The following is a 26,882-nucleotide window of genomic DNA, read 5'->3' as shown; positions in this document are numbered from 1 at the left end:
AATGTGCCCTACGACTTAATCATGCTCCTTGGCCTCCACAGTCTGTGGAAAGCACGGATGCAGGTGCGACACGCCGACATAAATACTCGTTCTACACGTGAAAACTTTATCGAGAGTGTTGTTTATATACGTGAATGTTTCAGGGAGCAGCCTGATCCACCAGAGTGGATACCGCTGCTTGATGATTTGGTGCAACTGAAAAGATTTTAGCGCCGCACGCGTCAGCTCAAGTGTAGCTGAGGTGTTTTTATCTTTTGTGCTTTGTATTTCCATGTCCGATAAGGCATTAAAGAGAAAAAAAAACCGCGTTGCCTAATGGATAAGGCGTCTGACTTCGGATCGGAAGACTGCAGGTTCGAGTCCTGTCGCGGACGTTGGTTTCGAAAATTTTTATTTACTGCTTGCCGAACTCGCATTTAACGAAGGTGGCGCAAATTGTCCTATATGTGTCCGCGTGGCCTAATGGATAAGGCGTCTGACTTCGGATCAGAAGACTGCAGGTTCGAGTCCTGTCGCGGACGTTGGTTTGAAAAGTTTTATTTACTGCTTGCCGAACACGCATTTAACGAAGGTGGCGCAAATTGTCCTATATGTGTCCGCGTGGCCTAATGGATAAGGCGTCTGACTTCGGATCAGAAGACTGCAGGTTCGAGTCCTGTCGCGGACGTTGGTTTGAAAATTTTTATTTACTGCTTGCCGAACTCGCATTTAACGAAGGTGGCGCAAATTGTCCTATATGTGTCCGCCTGGCCTAATGGATAAGGCGTCTGACTTCGGATCAGAAGACTGCAGGTTCGAGTCCTGTCACGGACGTTGGTTTGAAAATTTTTATTTACTGCTTGCCGAACACGCATTTAACGAAGGTGGCGCAAAATGTCCTATATGTGTCCGTGTGGGCTAATTTCCACTTCCGGCCGCGAAAGCCTACGGACGTGTTTTCATGTGCTCCAACGGGGCGGTCTTAGCGGCTCAGTCGAGCCGCGGTAACAGGAATGCTGCTATGGATTGCCAAGATTACCAAGTCATTTTGCCACCTCTGCCTACAGGACCATGCGTAGCCAACACGCTATTTCTTCACGGAGACGTAAAGGCAAGACCCTACAGAGTTGAGGATTTCCGAGACACGCTGGTTCGCCTGGGAGTGCTCCCCGAGGTTGACGCCTTGGGGGCCTTCCAGATGAACCACGTGTGGGCAGTTACGTTTAGAAGCCCAGAGGCAATGAAGAAGATGCTGGACCTCGGTGACATTACGGTGAAGGAGCGTCGCTGCCTGGTGGTCAACCCAGACAGCCAGGATGTGCGGCTCAAGATTTACTGGCTTCTGCACAACGTGCAAGATGAGGAAGTGCGTGCCGCGCTCGCCCCTTTTGGGAAGGTCACCGAGGTGTTCAAGGAACGGTGGCGCGTTCAAGGCATCACTGATAAAGGTTCGTCAACTCGCACGGTATCCCTGAAGCTCAAATCGGGTGTTACCATTGACGACCTCCCGCACCAACTCCGGATCTCCGGCGTCATGACACTGCTGGTGGCGCCTGGGCGTGCCCCGCTGTGCCTGAGGTGCAACCGCACACGCCATATCAGGCGAGAGTGTCACGTGCCACGCTGTGCTATGTGTCGCCGCTTCGGGCATGACGAAAGCTCGTGCGTGCGAACATACGCCAACGTATAGGGACCAACTAAAAGTGATGAAGTCATCCAGGAGCACACAATGGACGCAGTCGATGCTGAAGAGGCCGCTGGAAGGGACGGCGTGGTGCAAAGCTCCGCTCCGAAGGACGGCACTCGTGAGCCTGAGAAGAATATGGACACCAAAGAAGTTGCAAAGAAGTCCTCTCCAACTGAAGCCAAAGAAAACCTTGCCGACAAGGATGACAAGAACAAGACAGTCAACGAGCCTGCCGAATCACTCGGACACACTCCAAGTCCTATGGACACGACGGAAGCACTCAAAGGAGCAGGTCCGTTAAAACGCCCGCTTGACAATACCATGAAAAATGACGAAAGATCAACTGAAGCAAGCCACGAAGAAACACCGACTGGGCGCCGGTTAAGCTTCAAGCCAGCCCCCAACATCCCAGCGGACAGAAAAGGGCCAGCGTCGGGACCGACGTGAACCCGCAGCCAGTGTTCGCAGTATGTGGGCGTACTGCGGTGGGGGAGGGGAGGGGGGTGGTGACTCCAAAATTGTTTTCGACCGAGGCTGACATCGAGCTGCCGGATAAGACGACGGAGGATGTGAAGACTGACGTCGCATGCGAACGAAGTGAGTGTCAACTGTAGCCTGTAGTCTGCTTAAGAGAGATTTCGGTCTGACGCGCCTTCTCACATTGCCATGGAAATACACCTAGACACAGCATTACGATTTGGTACAATTAATGTTCGAGGCCTTGCAGGAAGGCGCAAGCAATACCAGCTTTGTCGCCTGTTCATGGAAAAGAACCTTGACGTAATCGCTGTACAAGAAACAAAAGTCGATAGTGAAGAAGGAACGGATAGAATGCTGGACCCTTTAGGTCACGTTTCTACGTATGTGTGTCCCACGCAGTCGGTACTGCAGGCGGCTTGTGCACTATTTCTGAGAAGCGCTTTAGGCTTCTCGGTAGAAAGTGTCTACACAGGCGAGGGTGGTCGACTAATTGTTTGCGATGTGTGTTTTTATGATTTGAAATGGCGGATTATTTGCTTGTATGCACCCAATAGGGTGAACGAGCGCAAGGCTTTCTTTGAAAGTGTTGAAGCCCATTTGCAGTGTGATGAAATTGTTGTGATGATGGGTGATTTCAATTGCGTCTGTAACGTAAAAGACAGGGTTGGAAGCCCACCTATTCATGATGCAAGTGCGCGGTACTTGAATGTGGCGATAGAAAACTACAATTTAGAGGACGTTGGGGGTGTGATGGCCAATGCAGATACGACACCGTTCACCCACTATCAGCGAAATAGTCACGCCAGGTTGGATCGCGCCTACATATCGGCAGATCTCATACCACTGTGTAATCTATATGAAGTGAGCCATGTTTCCTTTTCTGACCACAGCTTAGTTATTTTTGCTGTTGGCCCGAAAAAGTCGACTAGTTTCAACTGGGAATTGTGGAAATTTAATGTGAAGCTCCTTGAAGATGAATCATTTTTGATCGGCGTTAATGATAGACTTAAAGTATGGTTCAAAACAAAACACAAAAGTCATGCAGAAGCGTGAGTGAGTGAAATAACTTTATTGAGGTCCAGAGAAGACGCAGGGGACACCCCGCGCCACCCGGCTAGTCCCACGTAGAAGCGTGGGAGCATTTTAAACAAGAAGTCAAAATGTTCGCTATTGAAAGGTCCGGTGCCTTGCGACGAGAGGAAAAGAAAAAAGAAGTAGAAATGCAAACGAATCTAAATTTTTATTTATGCCTAGAAAATAATAGCCCTGGAAGGTATACGAAAGTAATAAAGGAAATTAAATCCCAGTTGGAATTAGTCGAAGCTGAAAGATACAAAGGTGCGGTCATACGAGCACGCGCGGAAAAGTTATGGTGCGGCGAACAGCCGACGAAGCGTTCACTCGGTGACGAACGAGCTTATGCCTCGCGGAATGAGATAACAGCCGTAACATATGGCAGTGTGGTTGTACGAGACAAAGAAACCATACGCCGGGCCTTTTATGAGCATTACTGCGAACTGCTAGGGCATGAGCCTATTCGGGAAGAAGGATTTGATAATGAATTCTTGCCACTATTGCCAAGCCTTGAGGGTGAAGTAACGAAAAGGCTTGAAGAATCAATCACTGTAGAAGAAATAAAATGGGCAATTGACGCGCTCAGCTACGGAAAAACGCCAGGACCAGACGGTCTCAGCTCCGCTTTCTACCAAGCCTTTAAGCAGGACATAGCCATTCCCTTACATAAAGTAATTACGGAAGCGTATGAGAACTGTGCGCTCCCTCCTTCTTTTCGTCAGAGTCACACGCTGTTGATACCAAAGTCTGAAGACACTCACGCATTGTTGTCGGTACGGGCGTACCGCCCGATAAGTCTCACAAACACAGATTATAAAATATACACCAAGGTTCTTGCATAGAGACTCCAAAATGTGATACAACAATTAGTAGGGCCCACCAGACCTGTGGCATAAGAGGACGATCTATTGTCACCAACATACATGTAGCGAGAACAATATTGGAAAGTTGTGACGCTTTCTCAGATAGGGTGGCACTGTTGCAACTTGACCTGGAGAAAGCGTTCGATAGAGTGTCGCACGAAACACTCTTCTTTTGGAACGTGCCAACATAGGTTCTGTTCTTCTGCAAGGTGTTAAAATGTGTTACGATGGGGTATCTACAAAACTAATAGTTAACAAACAGCCAACGGCTATGATAGAAGTTAAGTCCGCTCTACGCCAAGGATGTGCCTTATCGCCTTTACTTTTTGCCTTATACATTGAACCATTTTGCTTAAAGGTTAGTAGTAGTACGATCATAAGGGGATTTTCGATGGCCTCCAGAGAAGTAAAGATTTTAGCCTACGCGGACGATATCACCCTATTCTGTCGAGACAAGTAAAGCGTCTCTAATGCAGTAGAGGTAGCAAACAGATTCTGCAAGGTCACCGGAAGTGCGATAAACTGGAGCAAATCATTGGGAATCTGGCATGGTAATTGGAACGATAAAGCAGAATTTTTTGAAAATATGCAGTGGACCGTGACACCTGCGCGGTACCTTGGAGTACCGCTACAACACTACCGTGATACAAATGATTATTGGCAAGAAGAAGTAGAGCAAGTTTAAGTTAAATCAACAAAGTTTGGAGGTAGGAATTTGTCGATTTTCGCGCGATCAACAGTATGCAATCTTTTTCTTTTGGCGAAAATCTGGTATGTGCTGCAAGCACTGTGCGTGTCAAGAATGACCATCCAAAAGATACACAGAGCATGTGCTGTTCTTATATGGGGATCCACATGGGAGAGAACCAGTCGCACGAATATATTTCGATCGGTGAAGTCTGGGGGCCTTGGGCTGGTGCATTTGTTTTTGAGGCAAGTTGTCTCGAGATTTATTTTCCTGCGAGATCAGAAGGATCCCTTTTTGCGAACAGTGTGCCAAGTACGTTTACGAGATGTGTTACCTCAGTTTATCGTATCCTCAAGATCGGCAAATGGTGCAAGTCTCCGCGGCTTTTTACGGGAGGTAGCTTGGTCCGTGGAATTCTTGTGTGCTCGCTTTTCATTTGATTATCTTGCTATTGTTGGAAGGAAAAAATTGTACAAGGACCTAGTAGATATTTGTATGCCGGCTCCTTTGTACCGTTCTATGTATTCAGCGACCACAGGAGTGGACGTATTGAAGCGAGTGAAACGGATGCCAGTGCGGTCTGGGGTCAAAACTTTCTTCTTCCAACTGCATTCTGGAACTCTTCTCGTCAAACCTTGGCTACAACAAAAAGGCCTTTTTGTGGCCTGGTCCATAAACTGCATCTTGTGTAGGAAACCCGAGACAATAGAACACATTTTCTTGGATTGCTCGGACGCACTTTTCCTGTGGGACATTCTGCAACGTACACTGAAAAAGGATTTACCTGTCACACCGTACGGCATCCGTTTCCTTCCAATTGCGAGTGAAGATGGTGTTCCTTATGACATGTTTATGGCGCTGACTCTACAGAGCCTGTGGAAAACGCGCATGGATGTCAGCCATGAACGTCTGGTTATTCGCTCAGCAAGGGAGCATTTTATTGAAAGTATTTTGCTCTTGCGCGAGGCTTGCAATGCACGACTAGCTAAGCCTGAATGGGCAACTTTGTTAGATGTACTCGTCTGTCTAAAGCGTTGTTAACATAGTGCGCCAGCCAATTGACGGCAGGCGTTTATACCACCAGAGCATTGTAAATATCATATTCGATTCATGTGTATGTGTGTTTGTATTTTTGTCAAAGAACGGCAATAAAAAAAAAGTCCGCGTGGCCTAAAGGATGAGGCGTCTGACTTCGGATCAGAAGACTGCAGGTTCGAGTCCTGTCGCAGACGTTGATTTGAAAATTTTTATTTACTGCTTGCCGAACACGCATGTAACGAAGGTGGCGCAAAATGTCCTATATGTGTCCGCGTGGCCTAAGGATTCCACTTCCGGCCACCGTTGTGTACGGTTCTGGGTAACATGGGCTCCGAAGGAGCGGATTCAGCGGCGCATTCAAGCCAGCGGTAACAGGTCTTTTGCTTCAGTCGACCAGGACTACCAAGTTATTCTGCCTCAACTTCCATCAGGTCAGGTTGTGATGAATTCCATCTTTCTTCATGCGGATTTGCGGATGCGGCCATACCGCGTAGAAGACTTTCGGGATGCCATGGAACAGCTCAGTGCGCTCCCCGACGTTATCGCTTTGGGGGCGTACCGGATGAACCATGTTTGGGCCGTGACTTTCAAGAACGCTGAAGCAACAAAGAAAATGTTGTCTAACGGAGACATACAAGTCAAGAATCGCCGATGCCTTGTGGTTAACCCAAACGACCAAGGACTACGACTGAAGCTGCACTGGCTTCTTTATGGCGTCAGCGATGACCAAGTGCGTGCGGCCTTGGCGCCGTATGGAAAAGTTACAGAAGTCACAAAGGAAAAATGGCGTGTACGCGGCATTACAGACTAGAGCATCTACAACCCGCCAAGTCGCCATGAAACTCAAATTCGGTGTCACTATCGATGACTTACCACACCAGTTGCGGGTAGGAAATGAACTCGCTCTGGTTGTTGTGCCAAACCGAGCACCATTATGCCTCCGTTGCAACACCACCGGTCACATCCGACGTGACTGTCGTGTGCCTCGCTGTTAGCAGTGTAGGCGCTTCGGTCACATCGACGCGGAATGCGTGACCACCTACGCAAGCATCACAGGAAAAGCAAGTAAAGACGTGGAGACTGAGCTCATAATGGATGAGGCCGACGCCGAGGAAGCCCCTAGTGACGCGCGAAAGCAGACAGACGCGAAGGAAGCGAATCACGAGGCCGTCCCTACCGACGCGTGGAAGGGTGTTTTGCCTGACAACACCACACCCCAGACAAGTGAAGTCTCTTTGACCGGAGAAACGCAGGAGGACAAAGGCAAGGTAGTGGAAGCAGTGTTGGCTGTGGAAGCGCAAGCCGACGCGCAAGTCATGGAAGTTGAATCTGGTGCTTCTGCCAAGAGACCGCGCGACGAAGCAGGCAACGAAGTGGTAAAGCCCAGTGCAAGCAGCGGTGACGAACCGCCCACCGAAACAGTCATGATGGCCGGCCTTCAAACGGGCCGACGACCGAGCTTCAAACCGAAGCCCAACGTCCCTCCTGACCGGAAAATGGAGGGAACTATGCCCTCGTAACGAGGGACAACGCATAGCTCAGCGAATTGCCCAGTTGGGATTTCAAAGCACCCACCATGGCTTCAAGGCACCTAGCAGCTGAACCACAGCGCTGTAGACCGGCGAACAGCTTGCTGGACGCGACGTTGCCCATCGCAGCAACGAGTCAACCTAATACCAATGCAGAATATTGAGGTAAATTCCATGCGGTCCACATGTTTCGGTTTAACCATGGCACTTAACCTTACGAAGCCCCTTCGTCTGGGCACTTTAAACGTTCGCGGTTTGGCAAGCCGGAGACGCCAATACCAAGTAAGCCGGCTTTTTCCAAGAAAATAATTTAGATATAGTGGCAGTACAAGAAACAAAGGTGGAAGGCCAGGAACAGACGGACCACATGGTGCAGCCATTTAGAGCGCAGTACAACGTGTGCGTGTGTCATGCGGTTGGCACTTCGGGAGGCTGCACTCTCTTTATTCGTAACAGTGTTGGTATTGTAGAAGAACAAGTGACTATATGTGGAACTGGCCGATTTGTCATACTTGATTTTTCTTTTGCCGCCGTTAAATGGCGAGTATTGTGTGTGTATGCTCCAAATGATGAATGTGCACGTAGAGCTTTTTTTGAACAGCTAGAAGAATACCTGAATTGCGAGCGATACGTAATTTTGATGGGAGATTTTAATTGTGTGTGCAGACCAGAAGATCGCGCCAAAAAACAGCAACGTAAAGATACAAGCGCGCAGTTTTTAAATATGCTTGTAAACGATTATGATTTGGAAGATGTCGGTTGTCTTTTATCGACGGGGAAAACATCCGTTTATACGCACTACCAAGGTGAAAGTCATGCCCGATTAGACCGAGCGTACGTTGCATTACAGCTTGTGCCACTGTGTCAAAGATACGAAATTAAACACGTATCATTTTCTGACCATAGTCTAGTAATGTTTAATTTAGGGGAAAAACGAAAAGAAACGAACTTTATTTGGGATCTTTGGAAATTTAATGCGAAATTGCTTGATGATGAATGTTTTGTGAGCGATATAAATAATATAATTATTTCCTCAACGACAGCGCAGACCAATGACTGCATTGCAAGCTGGGAAATTCTCAAAACAAACGTTAAAATGAAAGCGATAGAAAGGGCAACTGTATTGCGTCGCAAGGAAAAACAAGAAGAAAAAGAAGTAACTAGCCAACTAGAATTTTTCATGCGTACAGAGTGTGAAAATGCTGGATCTTGCATGAAGCAGATAAAGGAAATAAAAAGTAAGCTCGAACTTATAGACCAAGAACGATATAAAGGAGCTATGGTACGAGCGCGGGCGGAACGATTGTGGAATGGGGAAACGCCCACCAAACGGGCGTTAAGTGACGAAAAGAGATACGGAACAAAAAAAGAAATAGAAGCAATAATATATCAAAACGAGGAAACTTCCGAGCCTACCATGATAGAGCAATCATTCGTAGCTCATTATCGCGAATTGCTTGGAAACGAAGAAAAAACTAGAAGAAGGAGTTGAGCGTGAATTCCTTAATCTCATGCCACGTTTAGAAGAAGACAATAAAGCAAACCTTGAATTTCCAATTACATTACGAGAAATTGAAGATGACATCGATGGACTGGGTGCAGGAAAAGCTCCCGGGCCTGATGGTTTAGGAGCGGCCTTCTACAAGGCTTTCAAACATCAGCTCAGCCAATTACTGCATAGAGTATTCAAGGAAATGTATGCAACACAGCGAATGCCACCATCATTCCGAACATCTCATATAGTACTAATCCCTAAGTGCGAAGACCCGGTTAAACTGTTGACAGTAAAATCTTACAGACCAATAAGCCTTACAAACTGTGACTACAAAATATTTACGAAAGTGCTAGCGAAAAGACTTCAAAGTGTCGTAACACAGCTAGTGGGACCACATCAAACATGTGGCATCAAGGGCCGAACAATTTCCACAAATACGCATGTAGCTCGGTGTGTGCTTGAGTGCTGCGATGCCCTCTCCTGTCGGGTTGCAGTGCTGCAACTGGACTTGGAGAAAGCGTTTGACAATGTATGCCATGAAGTACTGTTTTCATTATTAGAATACGTCAATGTCGGCAGAGTGATATTAAATGGAGTTAAAATGGCCTACTCAGAGTGCAGCACGCGGATCATTATAAACAAAAAGTTAAGTGAACCAATCCATCTTCTCTCCAGTGTTCGGCAAGGATGTGCAATTTCATCATCACTTTTTGATCTCTACTTGGAACCTTTCTGCTTGAGCCTAATTAATAGCCAAAAAGTTCGCGGTTTTATGCTTGAAGCGACAGAAGTCAAGGTACTCGCATACGCTGATGACATTGCTGTCTTTTGTCAGGACCAGGAAAGCACCAAAGAGGTGGTTAGGCTGACTGGTAACTATTGTAAGGAAGCCGGATGTAAGATTAATTGGGAGAAGACCATAGGGTTTTGGCATGGCGAGTGGAGCGAAAAACCTGAATTATTCGCTGGCGTACAATGGACAGCAATGCCAACAACGTACTTAGGTGCCCCTCTACAATGTTATGACGATACCGAACAATATTGGAAAGAAGAAACAGAGCGCGGTGAAAGATAAGATACTGGGATGGCAGGGTCGGAATCTGTCAATGTTTGCACGTGCGACTACTTGTAATCTATTTTTAGTCGCCAAGTTATGGTATGTGATGCAAGTATTGTTCATGTCCCGGGCTAACCTACAAAAAATTCACAGAGTTTTTGCAGTGTTTATTTGGGGAGGGAGTTGGGAAAGAACTAGTCGCGCTAATCTGTTTTTGTCCATGAAGAAAGGTGGGCTTGGTCTGTCGCACCTCTTTATCAGACAAATTGTGTCACATTTTATGTTTTTAAGGGATCAGTGTGACCCATTTTTGCGCACGGTGATAAAAGTTCGCCTGCACAATGCACTACCGGAATTCATTGTTTGCACATATAAGACCGCGTTACGCGGTATAAGAGGTTACTGGCACGAAGTTGTTGCTGCTTTTCGCATACTGAAGGTGCGTTTTTCGTTTGTATATTTGAGTGCAGTGAAAAGAAAGAACCTGTACAAAGATTTATTGGATGTTATGTTGCCTGTTCCCTTGTACAGAAGCATATACACTGGAGGTTCTGGACAAGAAGTCTTAAAACGAGTTAAAGGAATGCCGATAAAACCCCATGTAAAATCATTCTTTTTCAAGCTGCATACAAACACTTTACCGGTAAAAACGTGGCTACAAGACAAAGGAATCTTCGTACCGTGGACAGTCAACTGCACATTTTGCAAAAAACCAGAAACAATGGAACATGTATTTATCGATTGCTGGGATCCAATATATCATTGGGACATCCTTCAGCGAACTATTAAAAAGGAACTGCCGATTACGCCACATAGAATCCGATATTTACCAGTTGAAAATGATGGTGACATTCCTTACGACGTGATAATGGTCCTGAGCCTCCATAGCATATGGAAAACTAGAATGGCAGTAAGACATGCCGACGTTGACCCTCACACTGTAAGGGAAGATTTTATTGAACATGTAGTGTATATGCGAGAGATGTACCATGCACAGCCACAGCCACCTGATTGGGTGGGACTGCTTGATGAGTTGATCGCTTTCAAAAAGTTTTGAAACCCTCTGTCTTGTTCCCGTCGGTATCATGTAAACAGGCAATAAAGAAAAAAATAGTCAGCGTGGCCTAATGGATAAGGCGTCTGACTTCGGATCAGAAGACTGCAGGTTCGAGTCCTGTCGCGGACGTTGGTTTGAAAATTTTTATTTACTGCTTGCCGAACACGCATTTAACGAAGTTGGCGCAAAATGTCCTATATGTGCCCGCGTGGCCTAATGGATTCTACTTCCGGCCACCGAGCGTGACGGACGTGAACTCATGTGCTCCAACGGAGCGGTATCAGCGGCCCAGCTTGGCCGCGGAAACACGTTTACTGGCTCAAGTGATCAGGACTACGAATTTATTTTGCCGCGGCTACCAACAGGTCGAATTGTGTTAAATACGCTGTTTTTGCACGCCGACGTCAGAGCAAGGCCCTACAAGGTCGAGGATTTTCGCGACGCACTGGTCGGTTTGGCACTGCTCCCGAGGTTATCGCCTTGGGGGCGTACCAAATGGACCACATTTGGGCTATCACGTTCAAGAGTGCCGAAGGAATGAAGAAGCTGCTCTCCGCCTGTGAAGTGACAGTGAAAGAACGTCGGTGCGTTGTTATTGATCCCGGTGACCAGGACGTGAGGATGAAGATCCACTGGATTCTGTACAACGTGCAGGATGAAGACGTGCGAACAGCCCTTGCACCGTACGGTACTGTGATGGAAGTCGCTAAGGGACGTTGGCGCGTTCAGGGAGTCATGGACAAAGGTTCGTCAACGCGTTCTGTCTCTTTGAAGTTGAAGCCTGGTGTTACAATTGAGGACCTGCCGCACCAGCTACGCATTGCCGGAGAACATGCCCTCGTTGTTGTTCCTGGAAGAGCTCCACTTTGCCTTAGGTGCCATACCTCAGGACACGTCAGACGTGAATGTAAAGTACCACGTTGCAGTCAGTGCCGCCGCTTCGGCCATGATGAGTCGCAGTGCGTCAAAACGTACGCAAATGTCACAGGGCCCATGAGAAGAGAGGACCATTCCGAACTTGTTATGGACGCGGATGAAGCCGAGGAGGCGGCGAGAACCGCAGAAAAGAACGTTCCGTCGCCATCTCCTACGTCTAACGTTATTAGCGGAGGCGGGGCAACGACACAGACCGAGGACAAGACCACTGTGCCTATTCAGGCTGTCGAAGACCTGAAAGTTGGTGCTGCGGAAGGACAAGGCAACCAAAGTACTTCTACTGAAGGTGTAAAACCAATAGAGGACGAAGAAGGCATGGACGTCGTCCAACCAAGCTTGAGCAGTGCGACAGCAAAGAGGACTCACGACAAGGCCTGCGTCGAAGAGCCTCAAGGGCCTCCTATAAGCCAGGACGAACCACCCCTCAAATCGGCAGGACAGCGCCGGGCGACGTTTCGCCCGAAACCCAACGTCCCGCCGGACAAAAGGCCGGCGACGACTACACCGACGTAGAAGTCATGGCTCCCTTCCGGCTTGGCAAAGGACGAGAGGCGACGCCCGACGGAGCAATCAAGTGCAGCGCGCTGACGCTGCGTGCTGCGGAGGGCCCGCTCACCTCTTGGGTGTGCTCGAGAACTCTTGAAGGGTCACAGTTGATGTGTTAGTCTTTTCGATGTTTTACGGCTGAAGGTGAGCACGAAGCGGTTCGGGCCTTTTTAATTTGTCGCGCACATGGCAGTTAGAACAGATGCAGCACTTAGATTTGCCACGATTAATGTAAGGGGACTGGCAGCGAGGCGACGTCAATACCAATTAAGTCGCTTACTGCTCGAGAACGATGTGGACGTAGTGGCAGTGCAAGAGACAAAGGTCGCAAGTGAAGATCAGACGAACCGAATGGTCCAGCCCTTTAGAAGCCGGTACAATGTATGTGTGTGTCATTCTGTTGGTACATCTGGAGGGTGTGCAATTTTAATCCGGAATTCCTTAGGTGTTATTGAAGAATGTGTTACAGTTTGCAACACAGGGCGTTTCGTCATGTGTGACTTTTCTTATCTTGATGTACAGTGGCGCGTAGTGTGCGTGTATGCGCCAAATAGGGAAATTGAGCGCAAAGCATTCTTCGAAATGTTGCAGCCCTATCTGAAGTCTCCTAGATATATTATCCTTATGGGAGACTTTAACTGCGTTTGCATGCCCGAGGACAGAGTTACGAACGCGACCATTAGAAGCCAAAGCTAGTTACTACTGAGAGCAATTGTCCAAGGTGGAAGACGTTGGGAGTGCACTGTCAGAAGGAGCCCGTCCGCAATTTACGCCTTTCCAACGAGCAAGTCATGCAAGACTCGACAGAGCTTATGTGTCAGCTTGCATGGTCCCAATGTGCAATGACTACTTCGTAAAAAACGTTGCGTTCAGCGATCATTGCATGGTAATGTTTTCACTGGGAACGAAGACCAAAAGCACGAAGTTCAACTGGAATCTTTGGAAATTTAATGTAATGCTTCTTGAGGATGAAAGTTTTGTGCGTACAGTAAAAGAAAAAATGGACTGTTTACAAACGGGTGATCATGAAGACATTATTGCAAACTGGGAACATTTTAAAGAGGAAATAAAAATGAGCGCTATAGAAAGAGCGAGTGTGCTACGCCAAAAGGAGAAGGCTGACGAAAAAGAACTTCATAGCCGCTTAAATTTGCTTCTTAGTTTGGAAAGCACGCAGCCGGGCCAGTTTGCAAAAGAAATTAGAGAAACAAAAAATAAATTAGAACTGATAGACAAAGAAAAATACAAAGGAGCACTTATATGAGCACGTACAGAACGGCTTTGGTTGGGCGAGATGCCGACAAAACGGTCCCTCTGTGACGAAAAGCGATATGCAGTCAACAACGAGATAAATGTGATAGATTACAAGGGCGAAATTGCTTAAGATTCAAACATTATTCAGCGTGCGTTTGTTGATTACTACGAAGGACTACTGGGTCACGAGTCAAACGTACAAGAGGGCCTTGCGGCGGAATTTTTGGCACTGATGCCTATCTTAGATGATGAAGTCAAGCTTGGGCTTGAGGAGCCGATTAGTGTAGCAGAATTGGAGCTCGCAATCGACGAGTTAAGCTCTGGTAAATCACCTGGACCGGACGGGCTGGGCGCAGCTTTTTACAAAGCATTCAAAGGGGACAGCGCATTTTATGTACAACGTTATTCAAGCAACGTACGAAAAACAGATGATGCCTCCGTCTTTTCGACGAACTCACATCGTCTTGGTTCCGAAGAGTGACGACCCAGTAAAGAGATTGTCAGTCAAAGCTTATCGGCCCATAAGTCTCACGAATGTGGACTATAAGATTTTCATGAAGGTTCTAGGCAGAAGGTTGCAGAATGTAATAAAAGCTATCGTCGGCCCACACCAAACATGCGGAATAAAAGGACGCACGATACAGACAATATTCATGTAGCACGGAGCATATTGGAATGCTGCGATGCATTTGATAAACGTGTAGCAATGTTGCAACTAGACATGGAAAAGGCCTTTGACCGCGTCAACCACCATATCCTGTTTTCTATCCTTGAACACGTTAATGTTGGCCGTGTGCTCTTGGAAGGAGTCAAAATGGCATATGCTGGTTGTACGGCAAACATCATTGTTAATAAGCAACTGAGTGAAAGTATCGCTGTTCGTTCTTCAGTGAGACAAGGGTGCCCGTTGTCTCCATTGCTGTTTGCACTGTATCTGGAACCTTTTTGCCTGAAAGTTATGTCTGACGAAAAAGTGCGAGGCTTCACGATGTTGTCCACCGAAGTTAAAGTTCTTTCATATGCGGATGATATCGCTATTTTCTGTGAAGATAAAGACCGTATAGCTGAAGCGGTGAAAGACGCGGCTAGGTTTTGCAAAGCCTCCGGAAGCGTGATAAACTGGGAAGAGTGCTTGGGCTTCTGGCACGGCAATTGCGATTACGCACCTGTTATGTTCGAGAGCGTTCAGTGGGCAACGTCATCTGTCAAATACTTAGGAGTGCCGCTAGACCACTATCGAGAACCGGCAAAATATTGGGAAACGGAAATTGAGCGCACGCGAGAAAGTACGCAGAAATGGGGTGGCCGTGATCATTCAATTTTTGCTCGGGCCACAGTATGCAACCTTTTTCTGGTGGCAAAGGTGTGGTACGTGCTTCAGGCGCTGTGCATGTCACGGACCAGCGTCCAGAGACTGCATCGAGTCTTAGCAGTGTTCATTTGGGGGTCGAGTTGGGAGAGGACAAGACGCACAAATCTCTTTCTATCTGTGGGAAAGGGGGGCCTAGGTTTGGCTCGTTTGTTTATCAGGCAACTCGTGGCCAGATTTCTGTTCCTACGAGACCAAAAAGACGCATTCTTGCGGACGGTAATACAAATTTGGCTCAAAGAGGCACTGCCTGAATATGTTGTATCATCCAGCCCTGTGAAACATGTGCGGGTGCGCGGCTTTCTTTGGGAAGTTGTGCGCACATTTCAGTGTTTGAAAGTTCGTTTTTCTGCGCAGTATCTTGCTGATGTTAGAAGGAAACAGCTTTATAAAGATCTCATTGACACTATGTTGCCTGTACCTATGTACCGTTCCATATACTGAGTTGGCTCGGAAAAAAATGTCCTGAAGAGAGTTAAGAAAAGGTCGGTGCGGCCCTCGATGAAAACATTCTTCTTTCAGCTGCACACTGGCACACTTCCCGTGAAGCCATGGCTTCAAGAAAAAGGAATATTTGTCCCTTGGTCCATAAACTGCTTAATCTGCCGAAAACCGGAGACAATAGACCACATGTTTCTTCACTGCACAGACTCTGTATTTCACTGGGACGTGCTGCAACGAACTTTAAAAAAGACGCTTCCGATATCGCCTTACGGTATACGATTTCTACCGGTAGATGGCGAAGACGAAGTACCGTCGGACATGTTTATGCTTACCAGCTTACACAGTATATAGAAAAATCGAATGGCTTTCAGACATGCAGATGAGACTGTTCTCCCCATACGAGAGTATTTTGTAGATAGCATGTCTTATATAAGAGATGTGTTTAAGGCCCAACAAGAACAACCAGAGTGGCTCCGAATAATGGACGACCTTGGTCGGCTGAAACGCTTTTAAAATTTTGGTGTGAGCCGGGAAGATCACCGCTCGCATCTTTTACTTGTAAAGTGATGTAAGTGCTGTGTGTGTGTTACTTTGTGTTTCGTACCAAGATGGTGATAAAGAAAAAAAAAAGTCCGCGTGGCCTAATGGATAAGGCGTCTGACTTCGGATCAGAAGACTGCAGGTTCGAGTCCTGTCGCGGACGTTGGTATGAAAAATTTTATTTACAGCTTGCCGAACACGCATTTAACGAAGGAGGCGCAAAATGTCCTATGTGTCCGCGTGACCTAATGGATAAGGCGTCTGACTTCGGATCAGAAGACTGCAGGTTCGAGTCCTGTCGCGGGCGTTGGCATGAAAAATTTTATTTACAGCTTGCCGAACACGCATTTAACGAAGGTGGCGCAAAATGTCCTATGTGTCCGCGTGGCCTAATGGATAAGGCGTCTGACTTCGGATCAGAGGACTGCAGGTTCGAGTCCTGTCGCGGACGTTGGTTTGAAAATTTTTATTTACTGTTGCCGAACACGCATTTAACGAAGGTGGCGCAAAATGTCCTATGTGTCCGCGTGGCCTAATGGATAAGGCGTCTGACTTCGGATCAGAAGACTGCAGGTTCGAGTCCTGTCGCAGACGTTGGCATGAAAAATTTTATTTACAGCTTGCCGAACACGCATTTAACGAAGGTGGCGCAAAATGTCCTATGTGTCCGCGTGGCCTAATGGATAAGGCGTCTGACTTCGGATCAGAAGACTGCAGGTTCGAGTCCTGTCGCGGACGTTGGTTTGAAAATTTTTATTTACTGCTTGCCGAACACGCATTTAACGAAGGTGGCGCAAAATGTCCTATGTGTCCGCGTGGCCTAGGATTCTGCTTCCGGCAGCCGAGCTGAGCGGACGCAGGATGGCAGGCCCTTCAGGGGTGGCTACAGCGGCACGTTTCGGCCGCGGTAACAGGTCTTTTGACGTTGATAACGATTATGAAGTTGTACTGCCAAACCTGCCAACAGGACGAGTTGTTTTGAATACTGTTTTTTTACATGCCGACGTCCGTTCCCGGCCATATCGAGTGGAAGACTTTCGCGACACCCTGGCCCGCCTGACGCTGCTCCCCGAGGTTGTTGCCTTGGGGGCGTATCGTATGAGCCATGTGTGGGCGGTGACGTTCAAGAATATGGATGCAGTGAAAAGGATCCTGGCCCTCGGAGACATCAAGGTCAAAAACTGCCGCTGCCTCGTCATCGACCCGGCAAACCAAGACGTGCGGATGAAGGTACATTGGCTGCTTCACAATGTACTTGACGAAGATTTGCGACGTGCGTTTGCAGCGTACGGGCAAGTGACTGAAATCAGCAGAGAGCGTTGGCGGGTACACGGCGTGACCGACAAAGGCTCGACGACCCGTCTGGTGACCCTCAGGTTGAAGGTGGGCCTTAAAATTGATGACCTGCCTCATCAAGTGAACGTAAGCGGCGAGCAAGCCCTTGTTGTAGTGCCGGGAAGAGCGCCCATTTGTCTACGCTGCCGAGGAAAGGGGCACATTCGTCGTGACTGCCGTGTGCCCCGTTGCGGGGGCTGCCGGAGGTTCGGTCATGAGGAGCACGACTGCACGCTCTCCTATGCCAGCGTCACCGGGCCCGTGGGTGGTGATGACTCGTCCGAGCTGCTCATGGACGAGCGTGACGCTGAAGACGCAGCAAGTTCGGGCGACGGAGCGGTAGCGACGACAGACCTGGCCAAAGTAAGTGGGCCGAACGCGACAACGGGGCAACAGCACGCTGACCAGCCGTTGGAGCCACAACCAGAGATTGCAACAGCCTCAGAGAGGCCAGAATCGTCTGAACCTCCCAGCAAGGAGCCGGACGCTACCGCCGGACAGGACAGCATGGACCAGAGCGAGAGCGCAGCCGGTGGCCTGGCCGGCAAGCGCCCTTGGGATGAAGGTGGAGACGAGACAAGTACTCCCGAAAGCGGCGGTGGTGGGGAACCACCGACGAAGGCAGCAGGGAATAGGCGTCCATCTTTCAAACCGCGGCCGACAATTCCGGCCGGCCCGCGGGCAGAGGCCAAGCCGCCTCTGCAGTCTACACCACCTGGGTAGGTGAGACTGTTCCCGGAAGGACATTAATGCGTAAGAGGAAAATGTCAGTGTTGTATGTGAGCCGCGATGAAAAACGCGAGAATGGCTGAGACACCCACATTCACCTATTTAAGTCGTGCGATTTTCGTGTTTTCTGGCGTGAGGTAGAGACCGTATGGTAGCCCTGCTCATAACGACAACATGCCCTATAAATTAGAAACAGCCTTACGCGTAGCAACGCTTAACATTCGAGGGCTGGGGTCTAGGAGGCGGCAGTATCAGTTGCGCCGCTTGTTTCTCGACAACGACGTTGATATTGCCGCCGTGCAGGAAACGAAAGTTGAGTCCCAAGAGCAGACAGACCGCATGGTTTCGCCATTCCGCGACCGCTACAATGTATGTGTCAGCCATTCTCATGGTACATCCGGTGGTTGTTTACTTCTTTTGAAGAATTCAATTGGTATTGCCGTAGAGTGTTTATATAACGATACGTTAGGGCGATTAATTGTGTGCGACTTTTCTTTTTCTGGCGCGAGTTGGCGGGTTGTTTGTGTATATGCACCAAATAGAGAGCAAGAGCGCAAAACGTTCTTCGAAAACCTTGAAGTGCACCTTTCGTGTGATAGGACAATTATTTTTCTTGGAGATTTCAACTGTGTTTGCACTCCCGAAGATAGGGCAAGCAAAGTGCCGGTGCGCGATTGTAGTGCCTTGTTTTTGAATGCAATAGTTCACGAGCGAGAGTTAGATGACGTAGGATGTGTGCTGTCTCAGAGTACTCAGTACACACATTACCAGCATAACAGTCAGGCGAGGCTTGACAGAGCCTACGTGTCAACAGCATTACTTCCCTTGTGCCGAGACTATAGTGTTATGCATGTTTCTTTCAGCGACCATAGCCTAGTTATGTTTACCATCAATAAAAAAGAAAAGCAGAGATTCAATTGGGACCTATGGAAGTTGAACGACAAGCTACTTGATGACGACACGTTTGTAGAGAACGTTAACATTGAATTAGACAAATTACTCAAGTGTAGCACGGGAAGTTTAATTTATACATGGGAGTGTTTTAAAGAAAAGGTAAAAATTGACGCGATCGAAAGGGCATCTTGTATAAGACATAGCCAAAGGAAAGAAGAAAAGCAGTTGCAGTGTCAGTTAGATTTTTTACTCTGTCAAGAATGCGTGCCACCGGGCATGCGCAGTAAAGAAATTAAAGACGTTAAACGAAAATTGGAGACTATAGACATAGAGAGATATAAGGGAGCTGTGGTGCGCGCACGCGCCGAGAGGCTTTGGTGTGGCGAGATGCCCACGAAACGTGCACTGGCAGACGAAAAGAGCTATGCAACTAAAAACGAAATCAAGGCGATAGAATATCAAAACGTCGTCACAAACGACAAATCGATGATTGAACATGCGTTTGTGGATCATTATCGCGAATTGTTAGGAAGCATGAAAGAGGGCAGTGGCACATTCAGGGATGAATTCTTATCACTTATGCCGCAACTCGGTGACGATCTAAAAGCAAGTTTAGAGGCACCTCTCACTGTTAAAGAAATTGAAACATCGATTGAAAAAATGACACCTGGAAAAACACCTGGTCCAGATGGCCTAAGCGCAGCATTCTATAAGAAACATAAGACCGCTGTGGCAGAAGCCTTATGCGCTGTTTTACATGAGGCTTACGAAAAGAAAGAGTTACCAGCATCCTTCAGAAGGTCGCACATTGTGTTGATTCCGAAAACTGACGATCCCACAAAACAACTGTTTGTTGCATCATATCGACCGATAACCTTAGCGAATGTTGATTACAAACTTTTCATGGGTGTGTTGGCCAGGCGACTTCAAACTGTTATTAAAGAAATAGTAGGACCACATCAAACCTGCGGCATCAAAGGAAGATCTATAACGACGAATATTCACATTGCAAGGAATATTTTGGAATGCTGCGAGGATTTTGAGAGTAGGGTAGCGATGCTACAGATAGATCTCGAGAAGGCATTTGACCGCGTGACTCACGAGATACTTCTGTGCATTCTCGACTACGTAAAAGTGGGATCTGTGGTTTTGGAGGGGGTACGAATGGCGTACACAGGATGCACTACGAGGATTGTAGTCAATAAGCAACTCAGCGAAAGCATTCCGGTCTTATCAAGTGTCAAACAAGGATGTCCCGCGTCAGCATTACTCTTCGCTATCTATTTAGAACCACTTTGTCAAAAAATGCTTCAGAATGAACGAGTTCGTGGTTTCCGCTTGATGGCCGCGGAAGTCAAAGTGCTTGGTTACGCAGATGATATCGCGGTCTTTTGTAATGATCAAGAAAGTGTCACAGTGGCGATAAGTGATGTCAAGGCATTCTGCGAGTGTACCGGTAGTAGAATTAATTGGAATAAATGTCTAGGTATCTGGCATGGAAACTGGCGAAGAACGCCCTCATTGTACGAAAACGTCACTTGGACGGTAACACCCGACAAGTACTTAGGCGTACCGCTCCAACACTACCGGGACACAACAGAATATTGGAACGATGAAACGGAGCAGCTACGCGTTAAGACGCAAAAATGGGGAGGTCGAGATTTTTCCATGTTTACGCGCGCAACGGTGTGCAACACATTTCTTGTTTCGCGAGTGTGGTATGTTCTTCAAGTGTTATCTATGACACGTAATGCTGTTCAAAAGCTACACAGAGTGATGGCAGTATTTGTGTGGGCTTCTACATGGGAAAGAACGAGTCGCACAAATTTGTTCCGCTCTGTGCGCAGTGGGGGACTTGGCCTGGTCCATCTGTTCTTGCGGCAGATCGTGGCTAGGTTTATTTTTTTACGCGATCAAGGCGATTGCTTCTTGAGAACAGTGTTACATGTGCGGTTGTCAAATTATTTGCCAGAATTTATTGTTTCAACGGTCCATGTCGAACAAAGACGACCAAGGGGTTATATGCGCGAGATCATTGAGGCTTTCGAAATCCTAAAAGTACGCTTTTCGATGGAATATCTCTCTGGAGTTACACGAAAGAAATTATACAGGGATCTTATAGAAGTCATGTTGCCATTGCCTGTTTACCGATCACTGTACCCAAGAGGTCCCGGAGACGATGTTTTGGGCAGAGTCAAAAAGATGCCTGTGCGACCATCAGTCAAAACCTTCTTTTTCAAGTTACACAGTGGCACACTCCCTACCAAACCTTGGCTGCGAGAAAAAGGCATATTTGTTGCCTGGTCTGTAGACTGCATCATCTGCAAAAAGCCGGAGACAGTTGAACACATATTTCTGGATTGTAGTGATGCAGTCTTTCTCTGGGACATCCTTCAGAGGACCTTGAAGAAAGACTTGCCCGTAACACCGTACGGCATCCGTTTTCTGCCTGTCAAAAACGTAGGGGGTGTGCCCTACGATATGTTCATGGCACTCGTACTCCACAGCGTGTGGAGGACGCGGATGGCCGTGCGCAACGAGGACCTGAATCCTCGATCGGCACGAGAGAATTTCATCGAAAGTGTAGAATACTTGAGAGAAGTGTACAAAGTTCAAAATGAGAAGCCGGAGTGGTACCCCCTTTTGGGGGAACTGTCTTTGATGAAGCGATTGCGTTTTTAACCCATCACGTGCTGAAAGTTATGTGACAGCACTTTTATATGTGGCAATGCACTGTACATGATTGTTTTAGATGCCAAGTAGGCAATAAAGAAAAAAAAAGTCCGCGTGGCCTAATGGATAAGGCGTCTGACTTCGGATCAGAAGACTGCAGGTTCGAGTCCTGTCGCGGACGTTGGTTTGAAAAATTTTATTTACAGCTTGCCGAACACGCATTTAACGACGGCCTTACAAGGTCGAAGATTTTAGGGATGCCCTAACGCCTACGAGCCTGCTGCCGGAAATTGTGTGCCTTGGGGCCTACCAAGTTAATCATGTGTGGGCGGTGACCCTCAGTGACGCAGCTGCAACGAAGCGCCTGCTGGCCTTGAAAGAACTTCAGGTGAAGGGGCGGCGATGTGTGATCGTCGACCCTCAGGATCAGCAGGTGAAGCTCAGACTTCACTGGCTGCTGCACGGTGTGGCCGAGGAAGACGTCCGGACTGCATTGGCGGCCTTCGGCAAGGTAGAAGAGGTGAGTCGAGAGAAGTGGCGCGTCCAAGGTGTCGCAGACAAATGTTCCACCACGAGGACTGTTCTTCTCAAGCTGAAGAGTGGCCTGAAAGTGGAAGATATTCCTCACCAGATACGTGTTGCCGGAGAGTTGGCCTTGGTGGTGGTACCCGGTCGGCCGATGCAGTGCCTCCGCCGCCAAGGCACTGGGCACGTGCGAAGGGAGTGTAAGGTGCCACGCTGCTGCCGGTGCCGACGTTACGGGCACATTGACACCGAATGCGTCAAGACCTACGCTACCGCAACTGACCCAGCCGCGAGTCAAGAGGCAGCAGAACTCGTCATGGATGTGGTCGAGACCGAAGACGCTGCTAAGGGAGCCGGAGACCTTGTGCACCCAGCGACAGGTGCTGGGTCGGTACCGGAGGGCGTTGACGCCAACGGAAAGGGAACTACGGAGCAAGTGACTGCGCCGGCACGGGTCGACGCGGAAGCTGTCCATGCAAAAGAAGGCGCAAGTGAAGACGAAGGAGACGACGACGATGGAGTGATGCAACAGGGCGAGGCCGCTATCGACGGTGACCGGGCTGCTAGTCTCGGAGCCACCTTCAAGCGTCCCCGTGATGAGGCCGAGGACAAGGACAACGCGGCAACCAGCTCCAGTGATGGGCCGCCGGCGAAATCGCCTCTTGGGAGGCGCTCGAGCTTCAAACCAAAGCCGAACGTTCCGTCCGACAGAAAGCCTGGTGGCCAAGCCCAGCAGACAAACAACGACGAGAAACCGGGCGGTCCCGGAGACGGCTAGCCGACGGCTGGTCGTGAGGGGTAAGCACCATGCTCCGGGCCTACCTCATTCTCTAGTTCATCATGGCTCCTAATCCGTCGCTCAGTATTGCAACTCTAAACGTTAGAGGGCTGGCGGCTAGGCGTAGGCAGAGTCAAGTCCTACGGTTGGCCACTGACCAAGACATAGACGTTCTAGCTGTCCAGGAGACCAAGGTAGACGGGGAGGAGGAGACCGGGAGCATGGTGAGGCGTTTCACGACCAGATATTATGCGGTGGTGAGCCACGCGGTAGGGACGTCAGCTGGATGCGTCCTGTTTATTAAGAAGTTACCCGACCTTGTGGTTGAAAGTGTATTTTCATGTCAGACGGGAAGAATGGTCGTTTGCGACTTTGTTTGTGGTGGAGTCGAATTCAGAGTTATGTGCATATATGCGCCAAATGTTGTAGAAGAGCGTGCTGTATTTTTTTCGAATCTTTTTCAGTACATTAGCCGTGATAAGTGCATGATTTTGTTGGGGGATTTCAACTGTGTTTTGAGGGCTCGGGATTGATCCAATAATGCCGGTATTCGAGATAAAAGCAGTCACATACTTTCTAAGTTGATTAGTGATAGTGAACTAGACGATGTATGTGACTGTCTGGAGGGGGAGCGGGAGGTGATGTATACACGATTTCAAGGCAGTAGTCATGCGCGGTTAGACCGCTTGTACATGTCACAAGACATGATTCCAATGTGTCACAGTTATTCTGTCGCACCTGTGTCGTTCTCAGATCACTGCTTGGTGAAGTGTCACATCGGTATGAAGAAGAAGGAATCATCTTTTAACTGGGAACTATGGAAAATGAATGCCTTACTACTAAAAGACGAGCCATTTGTAGAGGCAATACATGAGGCCGTTATGGAAGTATGCGATGAAAGTACTGAAACCATAGCAGAGAAATGGGAATGGTTCAAACAAAAGGTAAAAATGAAAGCAATAGAAAGGTCGAGCTGCTTAAAGTTTGAAAGGGAAATGAAAGAACGAGACTTACGAAAGATACTTAATCAGCTGATAGCGCTGGAGTGCGAAGAGCCAGGGGCGTATAAGCAAGATATGCGAACCATTAAAGAAAAAATCGAACAGTTGGACAAAGAACGCTATCAAGGTGCGATTGTGCGCGCAAGAGCAAACGCATTAGTAGCGGGGGAGACGCCCACCAAAAGGGCACTAGGACTTGAAAAAGCTCATGGTCGACGTAATCATGTCGATAAGATCTCGTGGAATGGCACAGTCGTCGAAGACAATGAGAGCATAGGCCGAGCGTTTTTAGAGTATTACCAGTCACTGTTTGCATATCAAGAAGCTAATGTAGATGAGTTCAAAAGGGTCTTTCTCAGTCGCATGCCGCGATTGAGTGACGACACGAAGGACCGATTAGTAGGGACTATAAGAGAACACGAAGTCGTAAAAGCAATAAATGATTTGAACAATGGCAAATCACCCGGACCTGACGGTCTGAGCGCGTGTTTTTATAAAGCCTTCAAGAAAGAACTTTCGCCCCTGCTAACAGGCCTGTTTAACGATGCGTATGTGAACAAAGCTTTGCCACCTTCTTTTGGTAAAGCGCATACCATCTTGATACCTAAGAGTGACAAAGCGGAGAAACTTAGGCTCGTGACATCTTATAGGCCGATATCTTTAACCAATGTCGACTATAAGATTTTCATGAAGGTTTTGGCAGCCAGACTTCAAAGCGTCATCAAAGAAATCGTCGCAGACCACCAAACGTGTGGGATCAAAGGGAGGTCAATTTTTTCGAATATTCACACGATGCGGTGCGTGCTCGAGTGCTGTGACCTCACTTACGATGGCGTCGCAGTACTCCAGCTTGACCTAGAGAAAGCTTTTGACTGTGTGTCTCATGATATTTTGTTTGCCATTCTGGATCACGTTAATGTAGGTGCCATCATCACTGAGGGAGTGGCATTGGCGTATCAGAACTGCACAACACGTTTAATTGTGAATAAATCATTGGGGGCCCCCATTAACGTCATGCGTTCTGTGCGTCAAGGCTGCCCCCTCAGTCCTCTTTTGTTTGCAGTTTACATTGAAACGATGTGTTTGGCGATAACTGAGAACGATCAAATACGCGGTTATAGCTTGGCAGCCACAGAAGTCAAGCTCCTGGCATATGCAGATGATATCGCCGTGTGTTGTACAAACAGAGAAAGCGTAACGGAAACAATACGCGTGGTGAAACAGTTTTGTGATGTAACGGGCAGTAAAGTGAACTGGGGTAAGTCCCTCGGTTTGTGGCACGGAGAGTGGTCCTCGGCCCCGGACAACTTTGCGAATGTGAGCTGGGTGAAAACCCCTACCAAGTATCTCGGTGTTCCCTTGGATAGCTACAAACAGAGCGAGGAATACTGGACGAACCAAATAAAAGAAACAAAAGAAAAAGCAGACAGGTGGAAAGGAATCAACCTGTCCATTTTCGCAAGGGCAACTGTATGTAATTTGTTTTTCATTACGAAGTTATGGTACGTCATGCAGACGTTGTTTTGTTCAAGGGTAAATGTGCAAAGATTGCACAGAGTGTTCGCCGTTTTTATCTGGGACTCCAACTGGGAAAGATGTAGCCGAACAAACCTGTTCAGGCGGGTGAAGGAAGGGGGGCTGGGCTTGGCGCATCTTTTTGTACGACAGCTTGTCAATAGATTTTGGTTTTTTCGGGATGTGCGCGATCCATTTCTGCGTACGGTATTACAGCTCAGGTTAAGAGCCGCTTTGCCGGCACTCATTGTTAGTACCAACAGTATGCCAGGAACGATTCGCGGCTATCTAAAAGAAGTTGTTGATAGTGTGCGCTTTCCTTCTGTGCGTTTTTCTTTCGATTATTTATCTGGCGTGAAAAGAAAGACGTTATATAGAGATGTATGCGATATTGTTTTCCCAGTGCCATTGTACAGAGCGGTATACAGTGGAGGACCAGGACAGGATGTCCTTAAACGGGTGAAAAGAATGGAGGTGCCTACTGGGGTAAAAACATTCTTTTTTAGGCTACACTCAGGAACACTGTCAGTGAAAACATTCATGGAAGAACGTGGCTTCCTGGTACCATGGGGCTCATATTGCTTGATCTGCAAGCAACCTGAAACCATAGATCATGTGTTCATGCATTGCTGGGAAGGTGTCTACTTCTGGGACGTCCTAAAACGGACAATGAAGAAGGATTTTCCATTGAGTCCGCATGGGATAAGGTACCTAGCGATAAACAATGAGGACGGAGTTCCATACGATTTAATAATGCTCCAGGGCCTCCACTGTTTATGGCGGGCGAGGATGGCTGGGTACCATTGCGACCCAGACGCTAGGCCTGCACGCATTTATTTTCGAGAGAGTATGTCTCGCTTTATTGCAATAAAGAAAACACAAGATTGTGTACCCGATTGGCTGTCGAGGCTAGAACCTTTGACAGCTTTAAAAGAATTTTAGATAGACAACGCCAGTCCATGTAGGACAGGTGGCTTTTCTGTTTTTCAATATGTTTTGTAGTTATTTTTGTGCTATTGTTCTCTAGTGTGTGCTCTGTAAATTGTCAAAGACCGGCAATAAATAAAAAAAAGCGTGGCCTAATGGATAAGGCGTCTGACTTCGGATCAGAAGACTGCAGGTTCGAGTCCTGTCGCGGACGTTGGTTTGAAAATCTTTATTTACTGTTGCCGAACACGCATTTAACGAAGGTGGCGCAAAATGTCCTATGTGTCCGCGTGGCCTAATGGATAAGGCGTCTGACTTCGGATCAGAAGACTGCAGGTTCGAGTCCTGTCGCGGACGTTGGTTTGAAAAATTTTATTTACAGCTTGCCGAACACGCATTTAACGAAGGTGGCGCAAAATGTCCTATGTGTCCGCGTGGCCTAATGATTCTACTTCCGGCTACCGTTCGG

The 26,882-nt window shown here is 47.8% G+C and overlaps 10 non-coding genes across 10 annotated transcripts; all 10 read left to right on the top strand.

Annotated features, from left to right (window-relative positions):
- Positions 1–448: 448 nt before the first annotated feature.
- On the top strand, positions 449–521 carry Trnar-ucg (transfer RNA arginine (anticodon UCG)). Its single transcript has one exon. It is a non-coding gene; the product is annotated as a tRNA-Arg (tRNA).
- Positions 522–594: 73 nt separating this feature from the next.
- On the top strand, positions 595–667 carry Trnar-ucg (transfer RNA arginine (anticodon UCG)). The gene has a single exon. It is a non-coding gene; the product is annotated as a tRNA-Arg (tRNA).
- A 10,336-nt stretch (positions 668–11,003) lies between these two features.
- On the top strand, positions 11,004–11,076 carry Trnar-ucg (transfer RNA arginine (anticodon UCG)). The gene has a single exon. It is a non-coding gene; the product is annotated as a tRNA-Arg (tRNA).
- A 5,050-nt stretch (positions 11,077–16,126) lies between these two features.
- Positions 16,127–16,199, top strand: Trnar-ucg (transfer RNA arginine (anticodon UCG)). The gene has a single exon. It is a non-coding gene; the product is annotated as a tRNA-Arg (tRNA).
- A 71-nt stretch (positions 16,200–16,270) lies between these two features.
- On the top strand, positions 16,271–16,343 carry Trnar-ucg (transfer RNA arginine (anticodon UCG)). The gene has a single exon. It is a non-coding gene; the product is annotated as a tRNA-Arg (tRNA).
- A 71-nt stretch (positions 16,344–16,414) lies between these two features.
- On the top strand, positions 16,415–16,487 carry Trnar-ucg (transfer RNA arginine (anticodon UCG)). The gene has a single exon. It is a non-coding gene; the product is annotated as a tRNA-Arg (tRNA).
- Positions 16,488–16,557: 70 nt separating this feature from the next.
- Positions 16,558–16,630, top strand: Trnar-ucg (transfer RNA arginine (anticodon UCG)). Its single transcript has one exon. It is a non-coding gene; the product is annotated as a tRNA-Arg (tRNA).
- Positions 16,631–16,701: 71 nt separating this feature from the next.
- Trnar-ucg (transfer RNA arginine (anticodon UCG)) lies at positions 16,702–16,774 on the top strand. The gene has a single exon. It is a non-coding gene; the product is annotated as a tRNA-Arg (tRNA).
- Positions 16,775–21,775: 5,001 nt separating this feature from the next.
- Trnar-ucg (transfer RNA arginine (anticodon UCG)) lies at positions 21,776–21,848 on the top strand. The gene has a single exon. It is a non-coding gene; the product is annotated as a tRNA-Arg (tRNA).
- Positions 21,849–26,697: 4,849 nt separating this feature from the next.
- On the top strand, positions 26,698–26,770 carry Trnar-ucg (transfer RNA arginine (anticodon UCG)). The gene has a single exon. It is a non-coding gene; the product is annotated as a tRNA-Arg (tRNA).
- Positions 26,771–26,882: the final 112 nt, after the last annotated feature.

Source organism: Dermacentor silvarum, chromosome 3 (genome assembly GCF_013339745.2).
Source record: "Dermacentor silvarum isolate Dsil-2018 chromosome 3, BIME_Dsil_1.4, whole genome shotgun sequence".
Taxonomy (NCBI): Eukaryota; Metazoa; Arthropoda; class Arachnida; order Ixodida; family Ixodidae; genus Dermacentor; species Dermacentor silvarum.
The sequence above is the reverse complement of the archived record's forward strand: the minus strand, read 5'-3'. Positions and strand labels throughout refer to the sequence as shown.